At 42.9% G+C, this 7937-nt stretch overlaps 1 long non-coding RNA gene across 1 annotated transcript; it reads right to left on the minus strand.

Moving 5' to 3' along the window:
• Positions 1-248: 248 nt before the first annotated feature.
• On the minus strand, positions 249-6855 carry LOC146339551 (uncharacterized). The gene is made up of 3 exons (XR_014784274.1): positions 6550-6855; positions 6280-6401; positions 249-1174 (listed from the first exon to the last, which is right to left on the minus strand). It is a non-coding gene; the product is annotated as an uncharacterized LOC146339551 (long non-coding RNA).
• Positions 6856-7937: the final 1082 nt, after the last annotated feature.

Raw genomic sequence — 7937 nt, forward strand, 5'->3', positions numbered from 1 at the left:
TCTGTGTTGACATGCATTCATTCCATTCCAATAGCCAAAGCTCTGTGGGCAGTTCACAAAAATTACAACCCACAAGTACAAGATAATAAAAAAATTATATAAAATAATTGTTTCTCTTTCTAGTTCTTTTTGTGCTTCACAAAACCCTGACCTTCAGCATTTCCCAAGAAAGCATCTGGAGTTAATGGTGAATACACCTGAAACCATGAACGAAATGTGAAATCTGAAACTCAACATGAGTCAACATTGTAACATGAATCACTGGTTTATTGCAGTCACAGACCAATAAAAGTTAAAGCGGCAAAACTGACAAAAGCTAGTTAATACAGAGTAAGAGCATAAAATCACAGGGTGCTTCCAGACCAGGCTTTTATTGTGCAATTGCATTGCCTCATTCATGGAATTTTATGGGTGTCCAGATGATGACATCTTCCATTTGTAACCCTCTGTGTTTTCTCACTGCCTTTTCCGTCCTTTTTTCTTACCACACACACACACACACACACACAAAATGTGGAGGGAAAGGCAGAATAGCTACACAATGCCTTTTGATTGGTAGCGCTAGGTGCTGTTCTTTTGGAAGCACCCACAAAGGAGCCGCTCAAGAGTCCTTCCAAATTTACACTGAGGATAAAAGATTCTGAGTTATTTTGACTCTTCTTTTACAGGAAAACCTGCGGTTCGCCACATGAGACCTACATTTCAGTTCTTGAAGAATAAGTTTATAGAATGGGTTTCACAGCGCAGGAGGAGTTTTGCTTGCAGTCACTTTCGAATTCAGTCATTTTGCACTGGCAAAATATGCTAAATTTCATATTCTTGATAGTTTCTTTCAGCTCAGATGTTAACTACCAAGACCACCCTTCTCTCTAAAAGAAAGACTGATTTCCATAGAAAAATCAATTTCTCCTCACAGAGACATTTCTGATGGTAATGTTTGTGGCTGCCAATAATTATCAGACAGTTCTAATACCTCACTTACAGATGATGATGGTGCACGTGTTTTTTCCCGAAGCAACGAGGCCATGTGCATCTTGATAACGATCGTGTCTATTTCTTGTCTGGCGATCATTAATGGAAGAGCTGCGAGCTCTAGCCTGAGGATTCCATGGAAGGATGTGTGTTTTCAAAACACAAGTGCTTTGGGTCCTGACTTAACTTCATTTGATGTTTTCTGAAACCAGAAAACAATTGAAAATAATTCTAATCCCGTTCATGCTGTAATGGGATCGGAGTTATTTTTGCTCTGATCTCTGATCAAGGGCTTTTCAGCTCCCCCATCTTCCAGCTTCCTTGACATATTTATCTGACTCTCAGATTGCAGTGAACTCTGTGGCACTGATCTATCCCCAGTCAACTATCCCCAACTATTATATATATATATATATATATATATATATATATATACATACATACATACACATACACACACATACATATACACATACATACACACACACCTATTATATATATATATATATATATATATATATATATATTTATATATATATATATATATATACACACACACACACACACATACATACACACACACACACACAAATGTTGTAAAATAAGTAAATAATAAATAAATTCAACGACTTTTATAATGAGTTTAGTATGTATAGTACTTTGCAAGAAACCTCCTTTATTCCTATGATAGTCTGGGTCTGGTCAGTGCCTGGCTGGGAGATCACCTGAGAATCCCATGTAGCCACCTTGACTTTCACAATGGAAGACATGTGGTACATTAAAGTTGAAAGGAAAGGTTCCTCCTGCGCAAGCACCGGGTCATTGCTGACGCCTGGAGGGACACCGCTTGTGCTGGCATTTTCATGGCAGACTATAGCAGGGTGGTTTGCCATTGCCTTCCCCAGTCGTGACTACCTTTCCCTCAGCAAGCTGGGTCCTCATTTTACCGACCTCGGAAGGATGGAGGGCTGAGTCGACCTGAGCCGGCTACCCGAGACCCAGCTTCCGCTGGGATCGAACTCAGGTTGTGGGGAGAATTTCGGTTGCAATACTGCCACCTAACACTCTGCGCCACACGAGATGCAAACAAAACAGTGAGCAGCCTGCCAGAGGAGGACAGAGCACTCCACCCTTGCTTTGCACCTGGCAGGCCCTGCCCAAGACATCTTGCTGCCTGAGTCAAAGGGCAAGATGGTTCCCCCTGCCCCCAAATCCACATACAGAAGCTGACTGGACTGGCAGTTGACCCTTATTTCAGTGCTGGCTACAGGATAGTGTCCACCACACCTGAGGACAGAAGGCTAGCTTAGGGGGTGCAGAACAGGGTGTGGGGCATGCACAACTCTGTCCTCTGTGAGAAGGGAATAGCCATGGGCCTTAGGAGGTCTAGCTAGGAGACTGCCATTGCTGCTGCCCAGTGTCTGCCGCCTGAGGCAGTTGCCTCACTGTGCCTAACGGTAGGGCTGGCCCTGGCACCTAGGACAGAAATGAACCAGGCTGCTAAAGGAGGCAAGCCCCCTGCTCCGCACCCCCCACAGAAATGCATCCCTCTCCTCTGCCAGACCCCAGTAAAATTGTTTGCAGGTTAGTAACTCCTGTGGGGTTATTTACAAGGCTGGGTTAGCCTACCTGTGTATCAGTTCTGGCCACACATGCCCCTCTATAACCTTAACCCTCCACACCCCAACATTTCTGGTGACTGATCTGAAAGCAGTGCTTCATATGTGTAACCCCCAGGTGTGCTCCAGTTAAAGATCTCAGCAAGTACCATAGGGTGGCCATATGTCCTACTTTACAGAGGACAGCCCCCTATTTGAAGGCTTCTTCTATTTCACAGGTGGGGAACCTGTTGACCTCTAGATGTTGTTGGATTAGAGTTCTCATTCCTGACCATTAAGGCTGATGGGAGTTGGAGTCCAACATCTGGATGGCCACCAGTTTCCCACCCCTGTTCTGTTTCAAGGGCTGTCCAGACCAAATCCAGTTTAGAGATCAAGAATCATAAGAAGGGAAAGCCGGTAGGGGCCTTGAAGTTGCCCATGAACAGGTTGCATGTGAGCAACAGACTGAGTGGGCACACAGGTTTCCTGGTCACAGTCTACCCCATGATGGTAAGATGTAAGCTGCCCAGATAACTTTATATTTTGGGGCGGCATACAAATGTCATACATAAATGTATAGTTTTTCTATTTAAATTATTGTGACTATTTCTAAATTTGCATCTAAATATATAAATCAGCTACATCATGAGAAAAGCCAGGTTGGATGAATCACAGGTCGAAATTAAGATTGCCGGGAGAATTATCAACAACCTCAGATATGCAGATAATACCACCCTGATGGCAGAAAGCGAAGAGGATCTCAAGAGCCTCTTGTTGAGGGTGAAAGAGGAGAGTGCAAAAGCTGGTTTGAAACTCAACGTTAAAAAAACCAAGATCATGGCATCTGGCCCCATCACTTCCTGGCATATGGAAGGGGAAGAAATGGAAGCAGTGACAGATTTTATTTTCTTGGGTTCCAAGATCACCGCAGACGGTGACTGTAGCCATGAAATTAAAAGACGCTTGCTCCTTGGGAGGAAAGCTATGGCAAACCTAGACAGCATAGTAAGAAGCAGAGACATCACCTTGCCGACAAAGGTCCGCATAATCAAAGCTATGGTCTTCCCATGGCTGTGAGAGCTGGACTATAAGGAAGGCTGAGTGCCGAAGAATTGATGCTTTCAAACTGTGGTGCTGGAGAAGATTCTTACGAGTCCCCTGGACTGCAAGGAGGTCAGATCAGTCCATCCTAAAGGAAATCAACCCTGAGTGCTAATTGGAAGGACAGATACTGAAGCTGAAGCTCAAATATTTTGGCCACCTCATGCAAAGAGAAAACTCTCTGGAAAAAACCCTGATGCTGGGAAAGACTGAAGGCAAAAGGAGAAGGGGATGGCAGAGGATGCGATGGCTAGATAGCATCACCAATGCAATGAATATGAACTTGAGCAGACTCCGGGAGAGAGCGGAGGACAGGAAGGCCTGGCGTGCTATGGTCCATGGGGTCACGAAGACTCAGACACGACTGAACAACAACAAATATAAATCAGCAAATGTGGGTCCTCTTTTTTGGTGATGCATAAGTGGCCACCTTCGAAAGTAAAGTCGGGAAAGGCCTCTGCTTGAAAACTGAAGAACCGCTGGGAGTCACAAGAGGCTACAATATGTTGAACAGGCCTTTGGATTGACTGATTACAGGGCAGCTGAGCTCCTTCTGTTCCCGTTTCTAAAGGGGGATCTGTTTAGGATGAAAAGGCTTCTGTGTGAAAGTTATTATAGTCTCCGAACTTTCAGGCATGCACAAAATGCTTTCTGCACAATAAAACCCATAAGCAACTGTTTCGGTGCTTACAATAATCCCTCTTAATGATCAGTGGCAGGTAACTTGGTTGCTAGATGACAATTATAACATTCAAAATTATCACTTTTATGTTCCACTCTAGGAAGGGAGATACTGTTTGTGGGTGGCAAAAGCCCTGTAATAAAAATATAGGCGACTTATATTTGATTCTAGAAGTGGGGATCATAACACTAATTTTATTGTATGGGGTAGTGTATTTGTCGTAGAAATGTGTCATCCAGGATTTATCTAGTACCCCCTGAAACTTTAGGAGTAAGAGAAAAGTATGGGGAGAGACAGGTGGGTCTTGGCCTTAGGGCAGTGAAAAAAGGAGTAAGCTGGGGCAGATGAACAAAAGCCCCTTACAGCTGTAGCATGGGAGTGAATGACAGACAGGTGCTGCTTCCCAAATGCCTCCTCTCTGAACAGCTTGGCCTCATCCTATGGCTGACTGTCTGACCCTAGGATTGCCATCTCCTATCTTAACGAGGGCTTTTAGTGCTTTAATCTTTGCATCGTAAAATGTTCAGTAGCAGTATCACCTCTTGTTCCAGTGGCGTTGTGATACGAGAAGCTGCTTCTGCCCAATTCCTTCCTGTGTCCATGTAGAGACAATAAGAGCCCCTTTTCAGTCCAGGAAGGAGCTGGCAGTCCTACTCCTACCTATCAAGTGGTAAATTGTAGTTAGAGAAACTGGAGAAATGAATACAAAAGAGTAACACTTTTCAGTGGTGGCTCCAAAATGCCATTGTTATGGAAGTTCACCAAGCTTTCTTCATATGCCTTTAGATATAAGGTTTCTATGTTTAGGCGTACGCTGGAATTAAAAGCAAGCTTTAAATGTTTAATGTCTACCTCATTTTAGCACTTGTTGTTGTTGTTCAGTCGTTCAGTCGTGTTCGACTCTTCGTGACCCCATGGACCATAGCACGCCAGGCCTTCCTGTCCTCCGCTCTCTCCCGGAGCGTGCTCAAGTTCATATTCACATTTTAGCACTACAATTTCCCTATTTTTAGGCCTTTTTTGCATTTTATTTTCTATTTCGTATTGTACTATTTTATTTTTCTACAAGCCACTTTGGATGTTTAACAGATGCACAAGACACAATAAATAAATAATAAATCTCTCAATTGATATTTAAATGTGTGAAGAGCTGTTGAAGTTTACCTGTAGGAAACATGTTGCAAAAGCAACAGACAGAACACCCATTCTAATTTTATTTTTTTTAAATCTTATTCACTTTTTTTCCCTTTGAGATATAGAGTATTGTTCATAAAGGCATGCAAAAATTGTTTAAAGAACCCACTAGGAAGAAGGAAGATACTTCCTTTTAAGCTAGTGGAGTTGTCTATAAGCCTTATTGCTGGGTATTTCTTTAGAAGGTTGGTATATTACTCACAGGTTTGTATGTTACAATTGCAGGTTTCATGGTACTACAGTTTCTGCATTTATTATTTAAGGCAATGGTTTTGTATACATTTTACTTCAAATTTTAAATGTTTAAATGATTTTTAATTTTCTTTAAGTTGTTTTATAGCTGCCTCTGAAGACTGATGCCCCCAAACATGCCAGCCATAGCAAAGCTTTCCAGAGCTCTTCAATAAATTAGTTCCTTGCCACCCTTTAATGTCTGCTTTTGTTGCATTGAAGCTGAACTTTGTCCAGTGGAGTTTTTAAAAACTTTTTCTTTAGCTCTCCCAAGCGATGCCAGCAGCTTTGGGCTCACGCCATGCAGTAATCCACTACCGGAAAAGGACAAAAGCAAAGTACCAGCTACAAACCGGGCTCTCTCTGCAACGGAAGCCTTCCGTCTGAAGCCTAGCACACATGTCAATACACGCCTGAGGAAGGCTATTGCTTTGAAGAGAGCAGGGAGCTAGTTAAGCATGTTTATATTGTAAAAGAACAAAGGTATGGCACACCTACCTTTGCCAAGGAGTAAGAGACTGCGTACTCCTCCAGGACTACAGCAGGACCACCAGCTGAGGTGGTATGTGGCCTGTCAGAGAGCTGTAGAATGCCATGGACAACTACCCTTTTAGCAGAAGCTGTAGGCAGAAAGGAGGGAATAGGCACACAATGGACAGCAAAATTCCTCAGAATACTAACTTGGGGTCATCTATTGAAACTGACAAGGAAAAGACTCAGAAAGCACTTCTTTAGCCTGCAGTGAGTAGAAGATATATTGGGACCTACCTGCTTGTAGATTACTGCTCATTTGCAGTACATTGACAAGAGCTTTTAACTCCCAATAGTCGAACAATAGTAACAAAAAGACTTTTCCCCAGCCACATTAGACAGTTAGAATCCTTGATTTGTAGCAACTGAAGATGTGGATAGGGTCTGGCTCCTGAGCAACCACTAGGCATCTGTTTCTGCCTGCCTAAGCCATCGTTTGCACCCAGCTCTGGTTGGTGGACCTCTAAGCAAAAAACCCAAAGTAGATCCCACAAGCCTGAAGCCTGCCCACCACCCCAACTTTACCCTATGCATAAATTCACCAAGAACTCAGACACAGGACCTGTAACAAAGTGTTGCAATTTTATCTTCATTGCCTTACAAGGACTCCTGTTTAGAGTTCTAGCCGGTCATGCTATTCCATTGTCCTTGCCCTGTTTTTCTTTTCCAGTGAACACTGAGCATCCTCAGTCCTCACTTGGCTGTGTATTGTTTGCTTCCTCGGGTGTTTTTATTAGAAGACATTTTAGTATGTCTGCAAAATGTGGGGTTTCTCCAACGTGCTGAAACCTTCCTCTTGTTTCTCAGTGCCCCTTTTTGTCAGCATTTACACCCTGAGTTCACTACTGGAAGGAGAGATTAGCCGGGAAAAGACTGAGCAAGAGAAGAGCAACAGTGGCCACCACGACGTTTCTGTATTTTGCAGAAGGAACAAAAATTGGATATAATGTTCAAGATAGCAAAGCTTTTGCTAAGCATGGAACACGCAAGAATCCTCAAGAACAGCAGCATTACTTGATAGCAAGGCCATAGATGAAGTTCCAGACAGGAAACGTGCAACTGGGAGGATGCACTGAAAAGCTCCCACCTGATTTTTTCCTTCAGTGACGCAACTGATTCCCACATACAAAACCTATCTAATTCAACCCTTCTGAATGTGTGCAATGTTGAGTGAGTGGACTTAGGGGCTAACGTCACTATTTCCATGTGGATCTTTATTGTCCAAGAGCATGGATGGATGATGTATACATAAAACCTGATGAAAGGGTTTGCACGAGCACTTTCACCAGTTATTAGAATGTCATGGTCGGTAGGCTTCTGCCTTCATACATATGAGAATGTGATCAAGAACACTCTCAACAGTAGCATTAAGCCAACATAAGGGGTGGGGAGATTAAACTCACATGTGAATCATGATAGTGGCCTGAAGGGTAGATTTTATATAGCCTTTATGAACAATTCTGTTGTTGTTTTGGCCCATGTTTCAGCAATATTACATTTTATTAGGCCTTTTAAGTTAATTCCAAACCGCTGCTGACATCAGCAAGTATCAGTTAAACAATCTTTTCCAGAAGAATATGTAAGAAGAGGGCCAGGGTGCATTCTTTACCAAGCAGTTTGTTTCA

This window comes from Heloderma suspectum, chromosome 7, assembly GCF_057233095.1.
Source record: "Heloderma suspectum isolate Gila_16-S chromosome 7, 16-S_ref, whole genome shotgun sequence".
NCBI lineage: Eukaryota > Metazoa > Chordata > Lepidosauria > Squamata > Helodermatidae > Heloderma > Heloderma suspectum.